We start from the raw sequence: 26144 nt of genomic DNA on the forward strand, positions 1-26144 counted from the left end.
TTACGAGCAGTATTTGTTTTGCCTGTGACGTTATCGTAAAAGTATAGCCACATTCACGTGACTGTTACAAATAAGCTTTGCCTAAAATTATAAATTGGTACAGCGTGGAAACGGATATCACTGAGAAGAGATGCTCTGAAGGATGATCGTGGGTCAGCACCATATATTTGTCTTACAGAACGCTTTTGAGCAATGAACAATTTTTTTTCTTAAAGATGACCCAAGCTCTGCAATGATTCTAAGTGCAAATGTGGCTGACCTAAGTTGTTTTACGATTTTCAAATGTGGTTTTCCAGTTTAAATTCTCATCAGTATGGATAGCTAAGAACTTAAAAAAAAAATGGCTCTGAGCACTATGGGACTTAACATCTGAGGTCATCAGTCCCCTAAAACTTAGAACTACTTGAACCTAACTAACCTAAGGACATCACACACATCCATGCCCGAGGCAGGATTCGAACCTGCGACCGTATCGGTCGCGCGGTTCCAGACTGTAGCGCCTAGAACCGCTCGGCCACTCCGGCCGGCTAAGAATTTTTAAGTTTCCACCCTATTTATTACTTCCTCGCCATGTGTTCCACTCGTCATTGGTGTAGTACCACTAGATATGCAGAACTGACTGCGTTGTTTCTTTTAAAAATTGAAATTGAAAGTGAAATCATTCGCAGAAATGAATCGAAGATAAATCAATGTGGAAAGTTGAAAACTGATTTATTTCACTGCTCACCTGCTCACTAGCAGCCTTTGCTTGTGTTTCCTTTTAGTCATATGTATTTAAGGCTGTATGATTCGTTCGAACATATGTAAAAGAACAGACTATATATATTCGCAGTAAACCAGTCAATGACACAGTTAAGAACGTAGTTTACCAATTCTTCTGTTACTGTGTGTATGCTTGGATTGATTACGATAAGCAAAAAGAAGTAACTTTGCTTATTTTACATTAGACGGAAGATTATTTACATATAGGGTGCTCGGAAATTCCCGTTAAAAATTTCTAGGGCTTGTAGAGTGGAGTAATTGCATAACATTTTGAACAGAAACCCATGTCCGGAAGCACGCCGTTTCCGTTCTAAGACGGTTTCAACTCATATGTTTAGCTCGTCCACTTCTGCTTGAAGAACTGAATTAGGCGTGGCGCAACAGTTATCAAATAATTTCGAAAGGAAACGAAAGGAAATATCCATTCGTATTAACACTTAAACGCTACGTGCTAACATGATTCCAAAACAAACAATAACCCAGCATACTGTACGTACAGAACAGTACTGATGCAATACAACAGCAGTTCGATGTGCTTAAGTGATAAATGGATATTTCGTTATGTTTCTTTTCGGACTGTTACCTAATAATTGAACTGCGTCACGCTTAATTCAATGCCTCAGGCAGAAGTGGACGAGTTAAACATCTGAATTGAAACCGACGTAGAACGGAAACGGTACGTTTCCATTCAAAATATTATGTAGTCACTCCTCTCTACAACTCTTAGGAGTTTGTAACGGGAATTTCTGAACACCCTGTGTACGAGGAACGACAGCCGACCTACGATTAAGGTTTGGGGAGCTCCCTCACGTGATTTTTCCCCGTCAGAATACTCTCCTCATTACATCGGTCGAATTACGAAGTACAACTTCCTGTATTCTTTTGGTTATATATGAGAACCATTAGTTGGCTACACTATCAGTTCCAGAAATCCACAGTTTATCTAGGAAAATGCCGTGATTCACGGTCGGATGCTTTAGAAGGTAGCAGAAAATACCAATCGGCGCTATTTTGTTATTTAATTGTTTGTAAAATATGATGAGTGAACGTGTAAATGGCATTCGCAGTACAGCAACTCTTCTGAAATCCAATGTGGAAAAATGTCGCTACTGTTCTATTAAGTATTAACAGTCTATAGTGTTGCCTTATTTGTAAAGAGCAACGCTATTCTCACTAAACGGTTTGTCAAAACGACAGGTTTTCTGCCTGCAAGCTGATGACGCGAAGTCTGGGGTCCGGGCAGCGGCGACAGCACAAAGTGGCGCTGATGTGGCGGCGGTCCTGGTCGTTGCTGCGTGCCGCGGTTTGCCGCTGTGCCAGGCGCCGGCCTTACAGGAGTACGGAGGCGAGACATTGGCGCGCGGGCCTCGGCCCTTACGTAAGCAACAGGAAAACCGCGTGCGAAATTGGGGACCTGGCCTGCCGCCCCACCCCGCCTCGGCTTTCTAGCAGCTGTTCAGCCGCCACACCGCGAACACTGCACTCATTGCCGGGCGCAACGAAACATTTGTAGGACAAAAATTACCTCTTTAAATCGCGCACTTTTTCACCGTGAGCAAGTTTTACTCGATCTCCCCGTTTTCGTTTTTTGTTTGGTTTTGCTTCTCCAAGTGCACATGACCGTGCTCTTGGTGACACTGGGATTCCTGTTTCAACCTTCCTCGGCCGGTTTCACTCGTGAACCGAGAAAGGTGAAAGGAAGGGTTGGGCACCTCGCAACTAATTCCGGGTAAGGATTAAGTCATATCGTTAGATACCACGCCTTCTCCTTTGGCTAACATTCCCGTCATAGACCCAAATTCCACATACTGCTCCCTATGTATTGCTCAAGTACGGAGAAGCCGGAACTTGACTAGAGTGGCAATGGTTGTTATATAAGTGCAGAGAGGACCTCCCAGTTTCCGGGGTATTAATCGCAGGGTGAATAACGTTAGCTGTAACCTGATACTTTCATGCTGTCGGTATCTGTTCAAGGTATACCAGTATCCAGCCGTAGTATTTCACAGATACAAGGTGCAGTAGCTGACAAAACGTGTACAGTTTTACACTTCACGAGACAAACAACGTTAGTATCAATCGACAGTAGAATTAACGCGTCACGGTTATCGCGCCGCTTCTCGAGTCAAGCTTCAAATAGTACATCAGTTTAAATTTCGTACATGAAAAACTCGACTTCGCTGGTGAAGATAAGTTCAACAGCTCGACTGGAGAGCAGATTTCTCCTGTTTCGCTTCAGTAATGAGAAGTGTACAGAACTACTATAAAAGATTCATTCGTTTTCAAGGTTCTACGTTTTTCAACGTATTACATGGACAAATGGATTGAGTCATGAAGAGAACCGTAAACTCATCGAGTTTGTACTGTGCCCACCAATCGGCGTTACGAATGCTGTATCTTGACATAATGGCGACAAAGCGAGAAAAAGAGTTTTGTATGTTGGAATATACGAGACATTCCGTTTATGTGGAAAGGTTATTCGCCGCAGTGTTAATGTGAAGCACTGAAAATCCTCACTAAACTGTGGCGCATGAACGATATTCACCGAGGGTGAATGTTTTCTGAATGTCAAAGACGAAGCTATATGGACCGTTTTCCTTCCGTGAGAAGACTGTCACGGGTACTTCTAGCCTTGATGTGTTCCAGTTGTGGTTGTTTCTATAACTGCCTGCTGATACCGAGAACTTAATCTTCCAACAAGACGGGGCACCCTCTCATGGGAACATGGATATTCGTCGCCACCTAAACGACGAACTCCTGCATGGCTGGTTTCGCCGTAGTGGTGAAGATTATGTGGCCCTGTTCCCTTGGCCCCAACCGGCCGAAGTGGCCGTGCGGTTAAAGGCGCTGCAGTCTGGAACCGCAAGACCGCTACGGTCGCAGGTTCGAATCCTGCCTCGGGCATGGATGTTTGTGGTGTCCTTAGATTAGTTAGGTTTAACTAGTTCTAAGTTCTAGGGGACTAATGACCTCAGCAGTTGAGTCCCATAGTGCTCAGAGCCATTTGAACCATTTTTTTCCCTTGGCCCCCGGGTTGCCTGACCTAACGCCTTGTAACTTTTTCCTTTGGGTGTACATTAAGGACCTGTTTACGTACCGTCACTGTCAATAACACTGAAACAGCTCACAGAAGACATAATGCTACTGCGATGATCATTACTAGGATGCTGTTACATAAGGCATGGAACGAACTTGACTATCGCTTGGATCCTTGTGTGACTCGAGGAACGCACACAGGAAATTTGTACAGGGCAAAACGCAAACTTGGAGACTTTACCGTTCTATTCATGCATCATTCACATTTATAAATGTAATACTTCGGGAAATGTATAGCTTTCAAAACGAATGACTCATTTACAGTAAGCCAATCCTATAACCGAGACGTATAAAGTGACTTTAATAAAGACTATGTTATGTCTTTGCAGAAGTTGTTAGTAAAGCGATAAATTGCATTTCTCAGTTAGAGACGGGTGGCTGGTCGTAACCGTGTCAAAGAAACACACTCATTACACCGCTCAGTTATACATGTCGTCTGTTCACTACGCTCGTATAACCAGTTTATAGCGCGCCCAACCAAATTAGAAACTTGACAGAACACTTTAAGATCAGCGATTACGGTAAGCATTGCTGCATAACGAAACTTGTGTGTCCAAGGCCTGTCTCTGCGAGAGAATTAGTATTCGTCATGTAAAGCAAAAGAGATTACGCTTTCAGGTACGTAGTAATGTTGGGTGAAACCTGTATCGAACCCACTCGTCGAATTAACCACAACAGTTAACGTAGACTAACCAGTCTATCTACGAATGTATGGTCTTGCGTCGATGTGACTGAATGATATGTTCTCAGTGTTCCAGTACAATCAAGCGGCTTTTGGCCGAGTGCTTTTCGACCAATGTCGTGTAGTAACTGACAGTCGGTTACGACTGGACAAAGGCCATGTGAACTTCATCTTTGATACTGTGAAACAAGTCTCATCTACTGCAAGTTCTTCGCTTCCCATATTTTGGGACGAGGTAATATAGACCAAAACAAGAACAAGTATCCTGTAAGCATGGGCTCCAAAGTGCAGAACCTTAAGAGCTATGAGTGCTTGTTCATCTTTGTCAGTGAGAAGCGCATTTCTTTTACTGAACAAGTCCTCACAGCTCTCAAGATATACATTTTAGAGCCCATATTTACTAGTTCTTTTTATTTGATGCGTACTACCTCCTTCCAAAATACGAAAAGCAAAGAGCAGAGATTTTATTTCATAGGATCGAAGATGAAGAAGTGCTCATAGCTCTTAAGGCATGCGTTATAGAGCCCTTGTTTACTGGACTTTTTACTTCGAATGATCGTTCCTTCATATCCCTGAACGTCTATCATTCCTCCTGGGCCACCCTGTATAACCACTTGATGCGGCTGGAAGCCCGAGCAGATACTATTCAGCGTGATTGTGGTTGTCAGTTGGTTTCCCAAACGTGTTTCGGCTGGTTCCCCTTCTCTGTCTTCGTAACACATCATAGAAACAAATGAAAGCAGATGTAGCATTTCAGTCTCTTAAATGAAACAGGAATAACATCAGGAACAGTATGGAACTCTGTCGATCTGGAGTGTTTAGTGTTCTATCTTGGAGTCTTTCTAAAACTTACAATCATTTTCACGTCAAACTATTTCCAGTATTTTGCGGTCGTCATCGCCAATGACCAACGCTGTGTCAGATATCACGTGCTTCAGCAAGGAGACCCGAAAATTGTTTGGCAGCCAGTATCAGCTATTTAGCATTACTCGGGGTGCACCAGGTGGAGGCAACCTGACGTTGCACATTGTAATTTTAAAGAAATAGAAGCCTTCTTCACATCCGATCTGGCGATAATGGGAACATGCTTTCGGAAATGGAGACTGAAAGCAAACCCCACCGAGATGGCTTGCTTTAATATGCGCAACAGAGCGGCGAATAGACAACTGTAAATCCATTTTGGTGACAGACTACTTCATCGTAATCAGCACGCAAAACATCAGTAGTTACTCAGGACCCGACGCTGTCCTCCAAGAAGCATCTGGCAAACACCGCACCGAAGATGCCAATTAGGAACAATATCCTACTAAAGCTCCGATGCTGAAACTCTGTGCACTTTCGCACTTTGAGTCGTCTACTCTACTGCAGAATGTGGTGCTTATTTATAGCTCAATAGCGCACGCAGATGATACTCGACGCACAGCTGAACAACACAATGAGAATTATCAGTGGTACAGAAGATTAGCATTTCTCGAATGGCCGCCCACACTGAACCACATTCCGCCCGTCGACTTCGACGAAAAGCAGCTCTTCACCACGAGAAACGCATACAACGCAACCCGCAACTCCCTATCCGTCAAGACGCGATTATCCTAAAAGAAACCAACTTCTATTAACAAAACTAGCCATGGAACTGCACACGCCTATCTTTAACTCAGAGCGATGGGAAAGAGACTGGGCAGGTTTGCCCTTTCCACATTGGCACAACTTGCCCTGCATAAGAAAGAAACCACCTGCATCTGACCAATCGCGCACAACATGGGCAACGATTAACAGAATACGGACCAATCATGGCAGAAGCGCGGTATCTTTTCATAGATGAGGGTAAGACTCCATCTCCAAAATGCGACTGTGTTGCAAGTAGACATATCGATCGGCACATTGTCAAAAAATGTACCGTGGAACTTTCTACGATTTCCTGATAGCAACGAGCAACGAGATTGATTGTATAAATAATTTAAATGTCTGTTTGTAAATTACGCGTATTATGCTTTGAATTTTACTTGTTACTGTGCTTAAAAACCATACGGTAAATAAGCAAACAATATGGTGAGCAACAGTTGCGACTCTGGACCAAGGGGGCAACAGCGAAGCAACTAATATCAGCATCGGCGAATTATTTTCATAAATACGTAGTTTTAAAATGAAGTGTACAATGTGACGAAGTTAGCAGGGCTTCTACATACAGGAACTGTATTCGCAGTTGCGGTATGAACCACCTTCGGCTTTGTATTAGAATGACGACGTTAGAAATTTGTGCCGGACCGGAACTGTAACACGGGTTTCCCGCTTTACGCGAGACGTCACCTTGACAGCTTCGGCAATCGGTGCATGAGTCACGGCCAGACCCAAATGTCCATATGTCGCCGTCCTTGGGTCACAACCTGCACTCGTAGGTTACGTATATTCCCGTCCAGGAAGGACATATTTATGGTGAGTCGAGCGTCGGGTATTGGCGAATAAATACTAAATAGCAGAGCCTCTGTTATTAAGAAGTACGATGCAATGTCCCAAGGAAGACTGTACCGCATTTCTTAATAACACAGGTAGTGCTGTTTAGTATTCGCTTCTGCATATGTTCCATTAAATAAATCATATGCGGGCAAATGGTGGTGGTACCTGCGTTTGACTACAGGAGTCATCTGCCCGAAGGTTGTTCCTGACCGCACAGTTCTTTTCCAGCAAGGCCCTACGGGTCGATTTGCTCTGACGTATGACAGCTCTCCGCCAGATTGCAAATCGAAGTATAAGGAAGGAACCGTCTGACTTGGGTTCGTTTTGTGAATACTCAAAGTTGTGCCAAAGAAACAAATCACAGGACCAACTGGACAGCGTTCACCGATTGTACTCGCGATTGGTTTCACGAGACGCACACAAAAGGCTAGAGCGTGGATGAAGTGTACTGTAGAGCGAAAAACAACATCAGGCTGTTTTTTGCGTCTATACAGTAGCGCATTATTGAGAGACAACAAGGACCTGTCTGTAGCGGCGTCATATCTTCTGTTTTGAAGCATTATGCAACAATGTTTTAATGGCTCACCGATTACCCGCTAATGGGTGGTCCTGAAAACATCACGTGCCAGCGCGGCCAGGCCGATACGCGGGTCACACGAACCGCCGCCGCCGCGGTGCAGTATACAGTAGACTGCAGTGAATACTCGGAAGCGCTGCGCCGTTGGCACGCCGCCAGTTTTCTACGCACAGTTGCCGCCACTGTTCCTCCCTCACAGAAAAGCGAAGCCCTCTTGCATCACGAGCCGATAAGCGGCGGTTGCCTAAACGCCTTTACGTAACAATCTGAAACATTGAAGAAACCTTTCCGGAGCGCCGGCCAGATTAATAAGATATGCCGGCCGCCGTGTTGCTTACGTCACAACAGGGCAGGCCTTGCTCTCTGCGCATTCCTATACTCACTCTCTAGTGTGCTCACGAGGCGGCGAGCCGCGCGTTGGGCGCCAAAACCAACAAGCAATATCACCACCTTAACATTATCGTGACAGCATTTAGGACAATATCTATGAAAGAATTGTAGTTGCTGGCGTTCGCAAGCTGAACCGAATCACTTGTCCTCGGATGTCCTGTTGAAAGCGAGGGGTGTATAAACCAGACGACGGTTTACGTCAAAGGGAACTGAAACGGAAACGTTATATTTTATTATTTAAAAAAAATAGTTCAAATCGCTCTAAGCACTATGGGACTTAACATCTGAGGTCATCAGTCCCCTAGACTTAGAACTGCTTAAACCTAACTAACCTAAGGACATCACATACACATCCATGCCCAAGGCAGAATTCGAACCTGGGACCGTAGCAGCAGCATGGTCCCGGACTGAAGCGCCTAGAACCGCTCGGCCACAACGGCCGGCTTATTATTTTCATTAGTCGTTAGTGTTTTCAGTGTTTTGATGGTATCCTCCGTGTTATCCAGTCTTGTGCTAACGCTGTCGTCTCTAGGTAGTTACGACATCTAAAGTTGTTGATAAACTTTAAATGTGTTCCTTACCTGTTGCCACAATTGTTTGCCTTGTACTGTTCGCTTTATTGACATGTTCAGTATTTAGCACACGCACCAATAACGTGTCGCCTATTACGTCACCCTTTTGTACAACATCTCCGAAATTAGTTTTATCATCAGTTGAGAGACCAACATGTCTGTCAGATTTTGAAATCACTTTAAAACTGATGCCATATATAAGGGAATGGGCTGATAGTGTAAGATTAATTAGAAGTAGGAGAATAGCTTGGTTTAGACATGTCCTCAAGATGAATACTGGAAGAACGAATAAAAAGGTTTTTGAATCGCGGCCAACTGGAAGAAGACCGGAAGGAAGGCCAAGAAAGTGATGAACAGCCGATGCGGAAGAAGATATAAAATCTCTCACAGTCAGCGGATGGCGGAGAACCGCGCTGGAGAGGGCAAAGCGCAGAAAACTTGTTGAAGGGGCTGAGAACCCACGCAGGATTGTAATACCGTGAGAAGATGAAGCGGAAGAAGAAGAATAAGAAAAGGGATGTGACTAGTTTCGTCAAAAATGTGACGCTAGCGAACGGTGACTGTCGAAGTACCGCGCTCCCATTGTAAGTGTACTCGAGGCATATTTCTTTTCTTTAGGAAGTATGTTATAGCATTCAGTCGGCTGCGAAATCTCTAGAAGCGGCGGGCTAGCTCACTGGAGGAGAACGAAGCAAGAATTCAACTAGAGCCCTAATTGAAATGCAAGTATTTTCACGACGAAAGGTAAGTGCTATTTATTCCACTTTTATTATTTTTTAAGCACAACAACTTTGTTTAGTAGTTTCCGCTTTACATTCAGTCGGTTCCAGAGCCACAAGGCCTCATCTGTGACATGTTAGACACGTGCAACTATATCACTCTACTCCAATGCAGCAGCTATATAGGGTGTAACGGGTGTGCGTGCAGATATTGCGACGGGTACAGATGAAGGAGCACTGAACAACATTATATCAGTATTTTCTTCATTTACATACCATAATTATAGCTGTTAGGAGTAGTGTGTTTTTAGGTTGGTTAGCCCCTCCAAGTACACGTGGCAATAGGCAAGCCATTAATGTTTATTTTTCCATTAGGTAGCAGGTCAGGTGCTGAAGTGTGGAAGCGCGGATGCACAGTGGTTAGCCTATACTGACAGGCGAAGTCCACTTACTGGTGCAGTTACGATCGTGGAGAAGACATCAGGTCGTAAAGCCTGTGAAGTGTTTGTGGGAAGAGGGTCCGACGCAGGGCAAAAAGGACCAATACACTGATGTGCGTACATATTAAAGTACTACACATAAAAATATCTGGACTTATACCGGTTACACCCTGCGTATCAACGAGTCTGTCTACACCTCAACAATTTTCAGTCGTGAAAAGTTTCGCTGCTGACTCCTCCTTTTGCACTACAACGTGTAATGGTTCTTTATTTAAGTGACCATTACGGCACTCCAACCCCAGTTCTCGATACCAGTAATATCGTACTACTTTTCTGCGAAGTAACAGGCATATTTTTGTGACAATTTTCACATTTGGGTACTCCGATGTATCGATATATTACAGTGATATGGTCCTAATGTGTATTCATTTCTGTGAGACTGTCATAATCTCTGACTTACTTGTAACCGTTTTGGCGCGAATGGGCACAGAGCAGCTTTGTTTCACTTTGCAGAAGTTAAGTTGTTATTTCGCTTTGTAAATGATCAGTCAAGTCTCGTGTTTGGTTAAAGTGGAAATTAAATATAATAAGATTGATACAAAACAGTTTTCTTGGTGATGTGACAATTAAAAAGAAGTATATGTGAAATTACAAGAAGTTTAATAAAAATGTGGATCGTGAACACCAAGTCAAAAATTATTTCTACCATACCATTGTTCTGATCTGGGATTGTTTGAGCATTAAGAATTGCCTGAAAAACGCATTTGTTACGTCTTCAAATATTGCTAAAACACAGATCTGGACCTTCTAGCAGTCAAAGTGCAATCACCCTAGATTCAACAAGATGAGCCGTAACAACTTCGACGAAATCTACGTGGAAATCCATTTAAGGTAAGTGCCAAAATTAGTGACTTTTTTACAGTGACTTCATTATTTACATTCTGACGATACCATCCACAGTCAATAACTTTGTTGTTGCCCGATAAAGCGAACATATGCTGCGTGAGCAACATTAATAATCTGATTTCTAACGTACTTTGCAAGTGGTGGTATTCTTAGAAACGGAGGCAAAGTGAGAAGACGTTTTCAGGTACTGTGCGTCTCCTCGTCTAGTTACCTCAGTCGCGTTAAACGCCGAGATATAGACACCATAACTTCTGCAACAAGTTCTAGAATATTAAGAAATCTATAGCCACGGCAGCAGAAAGCTGTCAGGGCTGCGCCGCAGAGGCCGCGAGAATAGGCCAAGAGCGTGGCGAGGTGTGCCGTACAATGGGACGCACCGCGGCGCGCTTGCGTAACGCTCCACCCGCCACCCGGTCGCGGTGAAAGCCAAGTGTCGCAAACGTGAATTACTTGTTACGACACGGGGCGCTCGCGTAACGCTAGAGACGACCCCACCCTGTGCCGTGTCCTCCCCTGCGTGTTCCCCATTATGCGCTGCGCTAGCAGCAACCGCGCAGTCGTCCCGAAATTCCGGCACTGCATTTAGAAAGCTCGTGATGTCATGAGAGCAACACGATAGCACCACATTTATTTTCAAGGCCGTAAAGCGATGTGTTGTTGAATTTAAAAAACGTAATCTTCACGGGGGGCAGACAGGGACATTTACGCCTAATCATCACATCGAAAGGAAACAAAGTGACGTGACATTTTTGTACGCTTGCAGATACAGCTCTTCAGTCCTGGTACACACTCAAAATCCCCGCACCACAGTGCCGTAACATTCCGCTAGAGGAGCCGAAACAGCACGGGGCATCCCAAGATCGTGCAGATAATCGTGCGGCGATTCGATTTCTGCATTCGTAGCGGAACTGCTCTACAACAGTCAGAGCTGAGTAGATGAAAGTGTACGGAAACACTGCATCGTCGTACGACACGACAGTGGTTATGTGGCGCAGCAGCTTCCATTGTGGTCAGACATGTCTCAATGACGAGTACGAAATGGTAGACCATCTCTCTGTGAAGAATCGAAAAAAATGGTTCAAATGGCTCTGAGCACTATGGGACATAATTTCTGAGGTCATCAGTCCCCTAGAACTGAGAACTACTTAAATCTAACTAACCTAAGGACATCACACACATCCATGCCCGAGGCAGGATTCGAACCTGCGACCGTAGAGGTCGCGCGGTTCCAGACTGTAGCGCCTAGAACCGCTCGGCCACCCGGACCGGCTGAAGAATCGACAATCGCGACAGAATTAGGCGCCCTGGTGCTAGAATACCGGCGTACCACAATCTAGTCGATAAAGGAAAAAGTGAAAATCAGTCTTGGGTCAGTTTTCAACATCTTCTGTGTGGACACCAAAGCGTCGACTAATCTGAAGAAAGCCATCATCCCACCTGGCTGCTTTTTAAAATAGTGCTTTATTAAGCACTGCTAATTTCGAGCGTTGCTCTTTCTCAAGTGCTTCTACAAACATAACAACACAGCATAATCAAACGGAAGTCAAAATATAAAACCCTGTACAACTACCTCGTACATTCAGTGTTTCAGTGTCCTCGCGAGATTGGAGATTTTCCTGCGCAGTGAGGACAAGAGGCTAATCTTCGGTGTGAAGGCGAAGAGAGGAGTTCGCCAGAGAGATCGCTCGTGTTTCACTTCTGGAGCGCCAGAGCGAACGGTAGAATCCTTCACTTCTGGTCAACCAGAGTGAAGGTCATCGCGAGAATCAGAAGCATTACTATCAAGGTAGTCCGGGCAGAACCTGTCTGTTACCACTTTGTGACAACAACCGGATTTGTTTGTCATTCATGCTCGCACTATTTCAGTCGTATCTTTACCCAAGGGCTCGGACCGCCACTGAGAGTAGCTGCATCATCACCCCTGTGCTTCCAGCTGTTGTCGCGAGGACAGTCTTATAGGTAGGTAATGTATTCGCAGCACCGGCGTAGTAGTCTAATTAATTTAAGCCCTCCCAGCTTACGCTGTCGCCTCGTCGACATACACAGCCACGGTTTGCATGTGTAATCTGTATCAAGGGCTCTCATTACATCTACATACATACTCCGCAATCCACCATACGGTGCGTGGCGGAGGGTGCATTGACCACCAATATAAACTTCTCATTCGTAAAATCTAAGCTTAGGGCTGAGAAGGTTAATCAGTACTCATTTAATCGATCGATATTGTTCGTACTAGTCAGGGGTGAGGTGTTAAGGCATACTCTGATTCACATTTGCTGGGCTGTATAATGTGATATTTGATCCCACTCCTGTACGCGAATTCAGCCAACACCTCATTACCCAATTTACATTGTTCTTATTTATATTCCGTTCAATATTTGTACCTGGTAATACTTTACGAATTCTCGCAATAAATCACTCTGGGATACCAAAATATTTGTATTATTTGGTAGTTGAGTTTCACCTTTATTATCAGGGCCCTTTGCCAGATAGATCAGCTATCAAATCATCGTAAACGGAATTAAGTAGAAGGCGCAATTCTTAAACTGCCCACATGCAGCGCCGTATCATAATTTGCTCCATAAATTATCTGTTGAGTGATAGGAACTGTGGTAGTTAAAGGGGAGGCTTGAGTGTATTAGCCTAACAAATACGGATTTTTTAATGAATTTGGGTAACGTGGCCACGTCTCAACCCCGGCACATCGCACTACAGTCGTGAGAAAGTTGAACGAAATCGATACTGCCCTCGTGAGCAGCTGTTAACTCGCGACCACGGCGTCTTTGTCGCGACACCTCTCCTCGCTTTTAGACCTAGCGCGGCACCGTAGGCAGGCCGCCAGCCAAGCGTAGCGGTGCTGTTCGTACGTCGCGACCTCGTTCGTGCGTCACGTAACCGCTGCCTTCCGACGCGTGGCAGCCCACAATGCTGCTGCCGCTACGTTCCCGTACTCCTGTTCGAGCCGAGCTGTATATCTCGAGAGCGTGATACGATCGAGGGCGTGGCGAGGCCGAATGCTGCCGCTACTTGGCGTGTGGGAGCCGCGGCTGATAACGTTCCGTGCGGCGTGCAAAGTACTCGAAACAGCTGTCATCGCTAAGCACTGCGCATCGTCCTCTGCCACTGCAAGCCTCGTCATCTTACTGCAGAGAGTTAAGAAATCATCCAATTAAATGAGTACTGATTAACCTCCTCAGTACTAAGTTTACATTTTACGGATGAGAAGTTTATATCGGTGGTCAATGCATTATTCTGGGACGAAATACGGCTAAAGTACTAAATTTAAAAGGCTGGTGTGACTCTACAAAATCTAGAACATGTTCAGTGTCAATACAATTTATGTTAGAAAATGGCTAAAATACAAGTGCAATATGATTACGAAGGCTTTCCCGGCGTAATAATTGATAATATTCTTCGCGGGTGTTCAGCCAGATCATAACGTCATCTTGACACAATATTTCCGAGGTCCAGCTGGCCGCCATCTTCTTGATGCTAGGATGCAGGGAATTGACCGCCTCCTAGCTCATTTTAATTCCCTGCAGCGTAGCATCAAGCTTACCATGGAGGTGTAAACTGATGGAAAGCTTCCGTTTCTGGATGTTCTGGTGTACAGAATGGATGATGGGACACTGGGGCACAGTGTTTATCGAAAGCCTACGCACACGGACCGTTACCTGCATGCTTCTAGCTGTCATCCATCGTTCCAGCGTACGGGGGTCCTGCGGACGTTGGCGAGAAGAGCTTATGCCGTTTCAGATGGAGAAAGCTTGACACAAGAATTGGACCATCTTAAGGTTGTGTTCAAGCAGAATGGCTACACATATAAAAAGATCGGTCGCGCTTTCCAGTTTGGACCTTCGTCTGAACCACCAGAAGATACCAGCAAATCGCTGGCTTTTCTACCTTTTGCTGGGAGCAAGATAGGAAGAATTCTAAAAAAATATCGTATCAAAAGTATTTTTCGTCCACCAACCAAGATTAGAGCGCTTCTTGCCTCTGTTAAGGAAGAATTGGGTTTGAGGAAGCCCGGTGTGTATAAGATCCCTTGCCACTGTGGGAAGTCTTATATTGGTCAGACAATCCGGACCATACAGGAGCGATGTGTTGAGTACCTGAGGCACACACGGTTGCTTCAATCAGAGAAATCTACAGTGGCGGTGCACTGTCTCACCGAGGGACGTTGAATGCTGTATGACGAGACACGAATGGTTGCCCATGCATCTCGCTATTGGGACTGTGTTTTAAAAGAATCCATAGAGATTCGTTTATCTGATAATCTTATTAATAGAGACAAGGGTTACCTTTTATGTAAGGCTTGCAACCCGGTGTTATCAGACATTCAAAAACAACTATCTGTGTTTCGATCGCCGGAATAAGTTTTGATAGCGATATCTCGATTTCGCCTGTTTCCACCGCTGGCGGCGCAGTATGTTTACTTGCGCTAGAGGGCAGTTACGGCACCTTCTCGCGCACGCATAGGGGCCGCCGCTTGCGCCGAGAAGTCAGTTCCGGCGAGATCGTGTACCAGCACTTTCACCTGAAGATGGCGGCCAGTTGGACCCCGGAAATATTGTCAAGATGACGTTATGAACCGGCTGTACACCCGAGAAGAATATCACAAGAGCAATATTTAGAAAATACAAGTGTAACATTCAGAAAACTCAATGTCACAGGCCTAAAAATTACGAAAACAGCGTCACTGGAAAGTGGAAGTATAGGTTGGTGATTGTAGACCCAATGATACACTGAAAATATTGCCGTATTGCTGTGATGAAATTAACAATCATTTTTTCCATAGCGTAGGGTGTATCAGCATATTACAGCATATTCTAAATACATTATGGTCCAAAATTAATAAAAACAAACAGAAATTAACTTTATTTCTCGAAGGTACGCTGACATTGCCATAAACAACTTTCTTCAAGTAGATGCTGCCACCTACTGAGTACATGGCGAAACGGAAACAAGTGACGCACAAAAAGCAGCTGGTAGAAAGTATACACTACAATCGGACACGGCGAATATAGTTACTTCCTTGAGTTAGAAAAGAAATTGGATGTAGCATAAATAGTGTATAAGAACTAAGGATCACACAACGTTAAGCAGCGAAAAAGAAGCATGTTGGTTATCTTCTACATTTAGCGATAAGGAAGAGTAGGTTTTAACGTCCCATCGAGGAAGCCATCATTAGAGATGATACACAACATCAGAATAGGACAGTATGAGGAAGGAAATCGGCTGTGCCCTTTCAAGGGTCTTCAAGGGCCTTTCAAGGCCTTAAATGATTTAGGGAAACTAGGGAAAACGTAAATTTGGATATCTAAACGGAGATGAAGCACTGTCCATCCGAATGCAAGTCCATTGTCTTACCTCTGCAACACCAACCTCGTATGGTTTAAATAAAAGAAATATCAGATAACGCAACAAAAAGTATTCTCAGAAACAAATATTGATAGTGGTTAGTATTCAACGTAAATGCTTCCCCATTAGCAAGACATTGCCATAAGATAATGAGTAATGTAATTCAAGCGTATGAAAGATTAGAAGAGAAGTGAAAAACGAAATTAACTACTTTTAGCTTGTCGGAGCGTTATGGATAATCATTACGCGACTTGAAACTTCCTGGCAGTTTAAAACTGTGTGCCGGACCGAGACTCGAACTGGGGACCTTTGCCTTTCGCGGACAAGTGCTCTACCAGTTTTAATCTGCCAGGAAGTTTCGTATCAGCGCACACTCCGCTGCAGAGTGAAAATCTCATTCATTACGCGACTTGTTTGGGTCTGAAGTGTAATTTAGTATACGTATTACAGAACAAAGGCGAGACTGCAGCATTTCGTTTTTACGAATCAGTAATATTTACTGATTCACCGCATAATGGTCTTCGTACTACGAAAACTACTACTGCAGCAATTACACTTATTATTTCTCTCTCGCCCTTTTATTTTTTGAAGTGGGACTTTCATCAGTTCCCCCAGTTAAATCTGAACGTGACTACGGCCAGTCCAAAGTTGTGATAATCTCTCAGGCTATACAGCTTAGGCGGCAGTCTTGGGAACAGGTCAGGACAGTTCTTCAGCCTCCGCCACTTTTCACTTTCCTTCAGGTCTGCAAATGGTAGCAAACGTAATCGGCGAACGGAGATCCATGTAGAAAACTTCTGCCGTGAAGGACCGTGCCAACGCCATAAGTACACGGTTTTGGTTGTCTACGTCAGATATAAAAACTCTATAGTTACAGTTACTTTCATTCATTCCTCTTGCAATAAATGAGCCTTACAAAATAACAGCTACGACAATTAGTATCTACTGTACCAGATTGTTCCAGCATATTACGTCACCAGATATCGCATCTCCTTTTGAGTGATCATGGTAGCCTACTTACAGGCGTCGCTACCTCACTCTATCGAGCAGCATAAGCTTTGAGGAGGACATGCGATAGCGAAGCAAACAAAGATGCACTCCAACAGAGATGCTACTGCCACGCAAATGATCAAACAGGAGAGTACACATTGAATCTGGTCCTTATGGAAGGAATTCACCGAATATTCTTCATACTGAAGAAGAACTAAATAGCGTTGGATAATTTCAGAATAACTCTCCCCATCCGCACGTTTTGACATTTGCTGTCAATGGGCAACTGATTACCTTGAACACCTCAGAGTAACGAAAATGAAAACAGAAAGCTGCTGATACTCTTCAGTACTAAGTCTTGCGCCGTCACAGAGCTGACGTTCTGCACGAACAACAAACGATCAGAAGACTAGATTGTGGACATTGCGCACTCAGCAGCGTTTGGCAAACAGAGATAAGCCCAGATACTCCATTCAGTGCTTCCGGTCGCCGGCATTACACATTCGACCCAAATACATCGCCGCAGTACTACGTCACGGATTTCAAAGGGTAATACGACTGACCTTGTTCATCAGTCACGGTGTCATTTCTTTAGAAACGAGTCGCCTTACTCTCGAAATCTAAAAAACAGGGAAGCTTGTTTAGACACAGTATTTGAGCAATTCTGACGGAAATAAAAACCTGTTTTTTCCTCTGGTAAATATAGTATACCACCCTCTGTATTCGTTGACTTCTGGGAGACCGGAGTGTATTTAACTCTTGTGGCACAACTACGTCCATTAAGAACAAAGACAGTAGTGCACTAGCGTTGGAAACACGTTGAAATACAATTTGTGTCTCTGGTGTGAAACACAGCCGTGCAGTTCGTCGCTATAGAGCCTGCGCTGGCTGCGTAACTAAACAAGTGGACGGTTCCAAGTTTCGTCGTTCTAGCTCGCTACGAGTCGACAGCCCCGCGGTCAAGGAAAGAATTCAATTGGACTGGACCAGCATGCCTGTTATTTCCCTTCTCCAGCAGTCACCTTGCTTCCGCAGGCTGTCACCGTGTAATGTCAGACGTGAGAAACGGAACGGCGTAATTACCATAAATTTCAACCAGGTAGATGGCGTCGCAGAGCTCACTAATCACAGTCCTCGTCTTCTATAATGCGTAGACCACTGGCCATTTGGAGTAAATTCATAACAGAGACTGCGATCACTGGAGTCGTTTATGAGAGGCTCATTAAACGAATCACAGTAATTGTCCCTTTACATTCTGTATCTCGTTCCAATGACTCGCCAAGAACTACGCGAACCAGCCTTTCATTTCCCATTTATTCCGGCTCGCACATTTTCTGTGAAAATCTAGACAACAATAAATCATGCAATGCACCTACACGAAACACGGGGAGAAGCTAAAATAATCCGCTGTTTACTGTTCAATTAGAAGTGTGCATTTTCTTTGCATAGCTCTGCCCGCTTGTTCGAAACTCAAACCCACTAATTTGCCGTGCTAGTTTTATCTTGCTTTTTTATCTTCAGAGCTGTAAGCAACTGCTTGGGTGGGAAAGGCAGTGTTAAATAAGCTACATAATTAACAGTCACGGTTTTTTTTCAGCAGAGAAAAATGTGTTGTCACAGCTTGAGAATCCGTAGCTACTATTTGGCACACTACTTTCCTACTGAGGCAGGTGAAGTAACGGTTACAAAAATGTACTCGCATTAGGGAGCACAGAGGTTCAGTTCCCGGCTTAGCTATAGAAATTTAACTTTTCCGTCATTTCCCTAAATAGCGCAAGGCAAATGCCGGGATGGTTTCTTTTAAAAGGACGCCGCCAATGTTCTTTCCTTCTACCCCATCCGTGCTTCTGCTCCGTCTCTAATCATCTCGTCGTGGGGGTGCATTAAACCTTAATCTTGCAACGTTTCTCTCTGTAGTGTCCTGAAAATGACGAACAATACGTACGAACAAAGGAGACACCTGTCGGCCGTCAACTAAATGTTCATTCAGGAGTTCGCTGGAAAGAAACAGCGAAGAGTGGATCTGAATATTTGTTACCAGCAATAAGAAGACAATAGGATACTCGGTCATTCAGCGATAAAGTAATGTCACGTGGTTTCGATTGCTAGCAGACCAAGTGCTTCACATGGTGTTCTGGAGCGACTTCCCTCAGCAATACGAGTGACTATTTCAGCTGCTAAAATGATTTTCGAATGACTATGCCACATTCAAGCTCGTTTAGACCTACGAGTATGAATTTAATTAACTTGGGGCGTGAGGGGAGAGGGTGAAATTTAAGAGTTTTCTCTTCACGCAAGCAATAATGGTGCTCTCACTTTTTATGTTCCCATCAGAATGGTCTATTACTATCAAGTATGTTCCACTCCCTGTCTGCAGGGAGGTGACCTTGAAGAAATGACGCGAGGGACGCAATTAGCTTATCTCCAGTAGTTGGAATGTCTATCCTCGGATCAATGGGGCCGTGTTGATGCCGTTAGGTGGTCTCTGGTACGGACAGTTTCCAGACGCTTGAAGTGGTGGCGACCCTTTCCGAACAACGCCACGAGTTCCAAATCTCATTCGCGCTTCCTACTCTTGCTAGCTCGGCGGGACAAAAAACCGGCCGAAGAATTTTTAAAATATTTCCAGTGGCATCGTGAGGCATTTAAGGTGCACACAATCAGATAGCTCCAGTAAGTGTCTTCCGTTTGTGCAACCAGTCGAGAAAACTTGGCAACGTCCCACGAGCCTTGTTCTCTTTCCACACAGCGCGACATTGAACAACAGCGAAGGAGAATTACACGGCAAAGAGCTCTGAACACCGATAAAAATATATGCGACTCGACTGGGTATTGTTCGCTGACGTCAGTGCGTTAAGTCTTTGAAGTTGTCGCGGAAAATACAACAATTCCCTGAGTTATCACGTTCCTGGAATGACAGTAAAATGCTGGAACAACGTGTACATCTGTTCGATTGACTCAGCCATTTTATGCTCGGCAACTAATCACAGGAAAGAGAACTGCCCTTTGGTTGCAATCTTAATGGCATTTTCGAGCACAGGACGCTCCATAACTAATTCTCTTTTGCTGCCGATATCTCTGTGGATGGAATTGACTCAGATCAGGCTACAGGGAAAATGAATAATGCAAATGTGATTTGAGAAACTGATGCCCCCTACTCACTGTGAATACATGGATTTGAATTTACTACAAGCGCGGAGAATATTTATTACTTGCCCCTACATTATAAAACTTCGTGTTCGTCCCATCAGGAAACATTCAAGTATTGCACTATACCCCATGGTTGTTTCAGTCTGAAAGTATACGTACATTCAGTATGGGGCAAGTGTGGCAATGTCTGTATAGAATTATCAAGGTCTGTGATTTAATGCGGAGGTAAATCACAAGATTTCGTCCAACATTTAATATTACTTTAACCTCTGTGCAGAGCTTTACATATGAGAGATATGTCTACATTTGTCCTGTTTCATTATCACCTTAAACTTTACTATCTACGTGAACCAATCCACAAGTCAGAAATATGCAAAATAGCAGATCGCTTGTAACAGGTGTTTATTTACATGTCGACGTTCAAATCAATCCCCAGTGTCAAGATAACTTCATTTATTACGACAAGAAACACACGAAAAGTATGAAACGTCTCCGATTCTGTGAGGGGCAATGATGCCCTAGTCATAGGTGTCTGGAGATACCCCACTCCGTTTCTATTAACCCCGATAAGTTAACTTTCGCTAAATACATTGAACTCTTACTCCTCAGGAGCGGTGTTCTAATTCCCATCGGGATATGCAATCGGGGCGAATGACGCGATTAAGCTTTCCACATCGTCCAGTAAAACTACTTCGCCCTGTCTGATGACTCGATGTTGTAACGGAACAGCCGGCCGAAGAGGCCAAGCGGTTCTAGGCGCTTCAGTTTGGAACCGCGCGACCACTACGGTCGCGGGTTCGAATCCTGCCTCGGGCATGGATGTTTGTGATGTCCTTAGGTTAGTTAGGTTTAAGTAGTTCTAAGTTCTAGGGGACTGATGACCTCAGAAGTTAAGTCACATAGTGCTCAGAGCCATTTGAACCATTTTTGTAACGGAACTGCTCAGCACACCTCGTATTTCGCGAAGTATAGAAGTCCACGATACACAATACTTAAAATTATCAATCTTGTGATGCAGTAATATAATCATACTTATTCTTTTCCAAATTTATTTGAAAAGATAAAATTGCTGAAAGATACTTTAGTTTATTAAATATTTATTGTCTGTATCAATTTGGTTAATGAATATCGAATATATCGATAGTATGCATATGCATATCTTTGTCTATGACATTTGTATATCGCCAGAATAATCAACGAGTAGCTGAAAGTCGGGTAGCGAGATGGAAGTAGGCATAAGGTGCTGCACTGTGAATTCGTTTTGTAAATGATTGGATTGAACCATCAACAAGTGTTCCGACCGTTGTGCAGTGAACGATTTGACATTCGTTAAAAAGTTGACATGAACAAAGTAACCTACTTCATTCTATTATTTCAATGCTCATACTCGCATTTCCAAGCAACAATCCAACTATTTCGCAGCCAGCAGAATCTGCCAGCTAGACGAACAGCCAAACAAAGATTTCATTGATCACAAAGTAAACAATCAACTATTATTGTTCAGACTCCATTTCTTCATACTAAGTTCTGTCTATCACGTAAACCCATGTGTACCTTGTAGACTGAAAAATTTGCTAATGTCTCTAGTACTTCGATTACTGAAGTCAACAGAGCAATGGGTGGGTGAGGACGTTGACCGGATGCTGAACACCATCCTAGTTCCCTCTTTCTCTCTCCTCCCTGCTTCTGTCATGTCACGCTTAATACGTTTTCGTTTATTCCTCAGTGTGTCGCAGTTGTAAAATGTTTTTGCTTTTTTTTATTTTATTTTATTTTTATTTTTTTTACAATCATCCGCCATCCGTATTTTCTTCCGCAAAAAGTTGTGTCCATACACAATTTTAGTAAGTATTCCCTTAATCCCAGGTCAGTGTTACGAAATGCAAGTAAGTGACCAACCTCATTTAGTCTCCTCCGCGATGAAAATGTCGATAAAAATTAGTTACTAATTACTTGTTATCTTTAGAGTGCATCATATTCCAAGTGCCTAGCTTGGTGATGATGCTACGTACATTTCATGTTGGTTTACTTAAAACATTTTATGCGAAAATTATAAAAGTTTAAGAGTAATTTCTTTATGAATGAGCTATCTAAGATATGATCAAGCGACCTTAGAGAATGATACAGCTATCAAGTGGCAAACCCTTTGGAATTGTGGCCCTCAAGGGATGCAGCGGACGGTGCTGTAAAAAGGTCGCTTATTTGCTTGCACTGAAAAGCAAACGGGCGGGTGGGATTCTGCTGGTGAAACCGAGCGAGTGTTTTGGCACAAGTGAATCGGGTCCGACGCCTTCTTGCTGAATAAACTTACTCCTCTGGAAATATAATGTTTGTCAGGCCACTCGCGCTGTCTTCGCGATGATATCACAACGATACAAGAAAAACGGCATTATTGTAAGTGAATCAGGTTCAAAAATGGTTCAAATGGCTCAGATCACTATGGGACTTAACTTCTGAGGTCATCAGTCCCCTAGAACTACTTAAACATAACTAACCTAAGGACATCACACACATCCATGCCCGAGCCAGGATTCGAACCTGCGACCGTAGCGGTCGCGCGGTTCCAGACTGTAGCCGGCTCAGTGAATCAGGGAAACCGGCTATGGAAACAAATCAAGTACCATATGGCAACAAGAATAAGTTAGGGTGTTTGCCGTTTTTCCATTCTCTCTAAACTGTTATGAAGCTGTGTAGATAATACTTACAGTAGAAGGCGCAGTCTCCAATAATTAGCTATTTCGGCTTCCCAAAAACCTAATAGTTCATGGTTTCACTAACTACCCAACGAATGTATCCTGAGTTAGTGCTTGGAACTATTCCGTTTACACACTGAAAATACAATGGTCACAGTGGTAACAGGACGCGGTGTCGTCGAGTATCGAGAGCGGTGCAAGAAGCATCGGCCACGCAGAGATACTGCACAGCAAAGCGGTATCACGGGGCGCCAATGAGATGCTAGGACGGAGCCGTGCCCCCCGTAGTTCAGAGGCGCCACCGCCGCGCCTCTGCTCTGAAACAGCGTCGCCAGAGGCCAAGAGGGCAGTTCTGTTTGGGGTCGAATCCTGCCCCGTTCCAGAAAATTCTTATCGGAGTAACGTCGGTTCGCTGCCTACTCGCCATGGCACAGCCAAAGTCAACCGTCGGGGAGTGAAGAAACTCCCGTCTCCCGTTAACTATGCCTACGCGCCAGCACTATCTGTGTTAACCATTGTCTTCGAAATTGTGTTTTCTATTGACCATAGCGAAGCCAAAGTATGTCCATCCTGAACTTTTATCAGTTAGCCACTCAGTAATAGTGGCTCATTTGAGATGTTCTGAACTGCAAGTCCACGTATGCAGCGTCGTAGCTACAGTCGAGCCTGGCTATCAAAGATAAGTTTTGTTGCAATTAATACAGCATTACTTATTCAGAGTGTACTAATTAACTGCATTATTACTAGCCACCTCATTGTCCAAGAAATCGGACACAACACAGGAAAGCACGAAATCATCTGCTGATTGATATTTAGGATTCAGCCAATCGATAACGGAGCTTAGTCTGTTGTCGGAGCCGAACAGTCATTACAAGAACTACTTTTCCAATATTAAATAGAAAACGAAAATTTTATTGCAAAAATGGTTTCACCCTCCATGACTGTACACTGTGTACTTTCACACATTTACGCTGAAATCCACTGAAAGAATGGAACAAACTTTTGGACCGGCTCAAGCAGTCCTCTTTTTACTAGAGAACCAGAACTGGAGTTTGCCGTCACTCCTATTCCTGGTGTGGCTGAGATCGGAGGAATTATAATGTACGGCTAAGTACCGTATCTGAGTCTAAGATCAGTAATGCACTGATGAGCCAAAACATTATGACCAGGTTGCATGCTGCCTTGTGACATTGAGAGCACATGACGCGGTAAGATAATTTATATGAGTGGAGCAGAGACGAATGGGGAATCATACTAGCGACGAGAAGTGGCGCACATGCGGAAATCCGCTGACTTCAACGACTTTGACAAAAGCCGATTGTATACTTATATGGATATGGACATGTTCGAAAGAACAGGCACTATATCCATATAAGTATATAGTTCTGGCAATACCGGCCATGACCTCCTTCTTCTGTGCGGATGCACACATTTTCCCCGAACTCTTACGGGACTTGGTAAGAATGTCTTCCACGAGTAATGAGTGTGCTGGGATGGGACACGGGACACTACGAATGTAGTGTGTGGACATACAAGGTGATAATGTGGGTCTCGCGGGAGGCGTGAGCGAGATAGTCCCTGCAGTCGCGCTATCCTCAGTGCCCTCGGTGGCTCAGATGGGTAGAGCGTCTGCCACGTAAGCAGGAGATCCCGGGTTCGAGTCCCGGTCGGGGCACAGTTTTCACCTGTCCCCGTTGATATATATCAACGCCCGTCAGCAGGTGGAGGTATTCATATAATTATAATTTCAAAGCCGACTGTAGTAACCCAGTGCCTGGAAGTGAGCATCTCGGCGAAGATGCTCAGCTGTTCGCGTCCTACTGTCGTGAGCATCTGTGGAAAGTGGTTGAAGAATGTTGAAACCACGAGTAGGCGACGACAAGTTGGACGTCCATACATCAGAGAATACAGTGACAGGAGGCTCGCCAGCTCTCTAAAGCAGAATAGGCGGCGATCTGATGATAGAGTACAGTGCTGGCGCACACCGTTCAGCAGGCAGTGTTGACCATGGTGTTCCGCAATAGAGGACCCCTACGTGTTCCCATGCTGACCCAACAACGTCGTCAATTATGATTAAGGATCATTAATATTGGACGGCGAATCAATAGAATCGAGTCGCCTGGTCGGATGAACACCGTTCATTGTTAAATCAGGTCAATGATGGTGTCGAATGCCTGCTCGAAACATGAAGCGCCACGGACACAGGCCGGTGGGAGCAGTATTATGTTATGGGTGACATTCACCTGGGCTTCCGTGCGACTTACGGTAGTAACTAAAACCATCATGACAGCTGTGGACTACGTCAACATTATTAGGGGCCACTTGTGATGTCTTCCTCAACAGCGATTGCATCTTCTACCAGGATAACTGTCCGTGCCACAAGGCCAGCCGGCCGCGGTGGTCTAGCGGTTCTAGGCGCGCAGTCCGGAACCGCGCGACTGCTACGGTCGCAGGTTCGAATCCTGCCTCGGGCATGGATGTGTGTGATGTCCTTAGGTTAGTTAGGTTTAAGTAGTTCTAAGTTCTAGGGGACTGATGACCACAGTAGTTATGTCCCATAGTGCTCAGAGCCATTTGAACCACAAGGCCAGAATCGTGCTGCAATGGCTTTAGGAGTATAAAAGTGAACTCACGTTGATGTATTGGTCATCAAATTCGGCTTACCTAAATCCGATCAAACCAAATTGGGAGGCTATCGGGCTCCAGCTCAGAGCATACAAATCAACCGCCCGTAAATTGCTTAAGCATCTGGGGGCAACAAACCTCTGGAAACGTATGAAGGACTTATGGAATCCATGGCTCGCAGAATCACTGCTGAAATGCGTTCCAGAAGGGGATAGACACGCTCTTAAGTAGGTGGTGATAATGTTTTAGCTCATCACTGTCTTTGTGCCAGGAGTAGTCACAGCTGGTCTTCTAGAGATAGACGAAGTACGTCGGCTTGTTGGGTTCGTTTTTGTTGACCCTAAGCTTCGAGAGCAAAAAGGAATTGATCCTGCCGGGCAACTGGTCAACGCGGGGAGATTTCTTGCTTTTTCTCGCATGACTGGCAAGTACGGCGATTCGCAGACGATTCGGACTGCAAGCTGTCAGGCGTCAGCAAGAGGTGCTAAACGGGATGAGGCGCTGAGTTACGTAAGTAGGATTTGAGGCCCCCGCGTACTGACACAGTGCCCCACATCGAGGGGGTACGCGGCAACTAGAAAGCGACCCCCAACCAGCTGCGCAGCTGGCGTTCGTGAAAGCTGGCGGCGGTGACCGTGGCAACGAACTCCGCAAGGCGGTCACCAGCCTCCAGGACCGTTCCCCCCTTTCTCTGCACAGCTTTCGTCTAGGCGTCTGGCAGAGGGTGCCG

At 44.6% G+C, this 26144-nt stretch overlaps 1 protein-coding gene and 1 non-coding gene across 2 annotated transcripts in view; one reads left to right on the forward strand and one right to left on the reverse strand.

Moving 5' to 3' along the window:
• Window positions 1-26144, reverse strand: part of LOC124593932 (LON peptidase N-terminal domain and RING finger protein 3) — a 190526-nt gene that overhangs the window by 54236 nt on the left and 110146 nt on the right. The window lies entirely within an intron of this gene.
• On the forward strand, window positions 24390-24464 carry Trnat-cgu. Its single transcript has one exon. It is a non-coding gene; the product is annotated as a tRNA-Thr (tRNA).

Source organism: Schistocerca americana, chromosome 1 (genome assembly GCF_021461395.2).
Source record: "Schistocerca americana isolate TAMUIC-IGC-003095 chromosome 1, iqSchAmer2.1, whole genome shotgun sequence".
NCBI classification, from domain to species: Eukaryota; Metazoa; Arthropoda; class Insecta; order Orthoptera; family Acrididae; genus Schistocerca; species Schistocerca americana.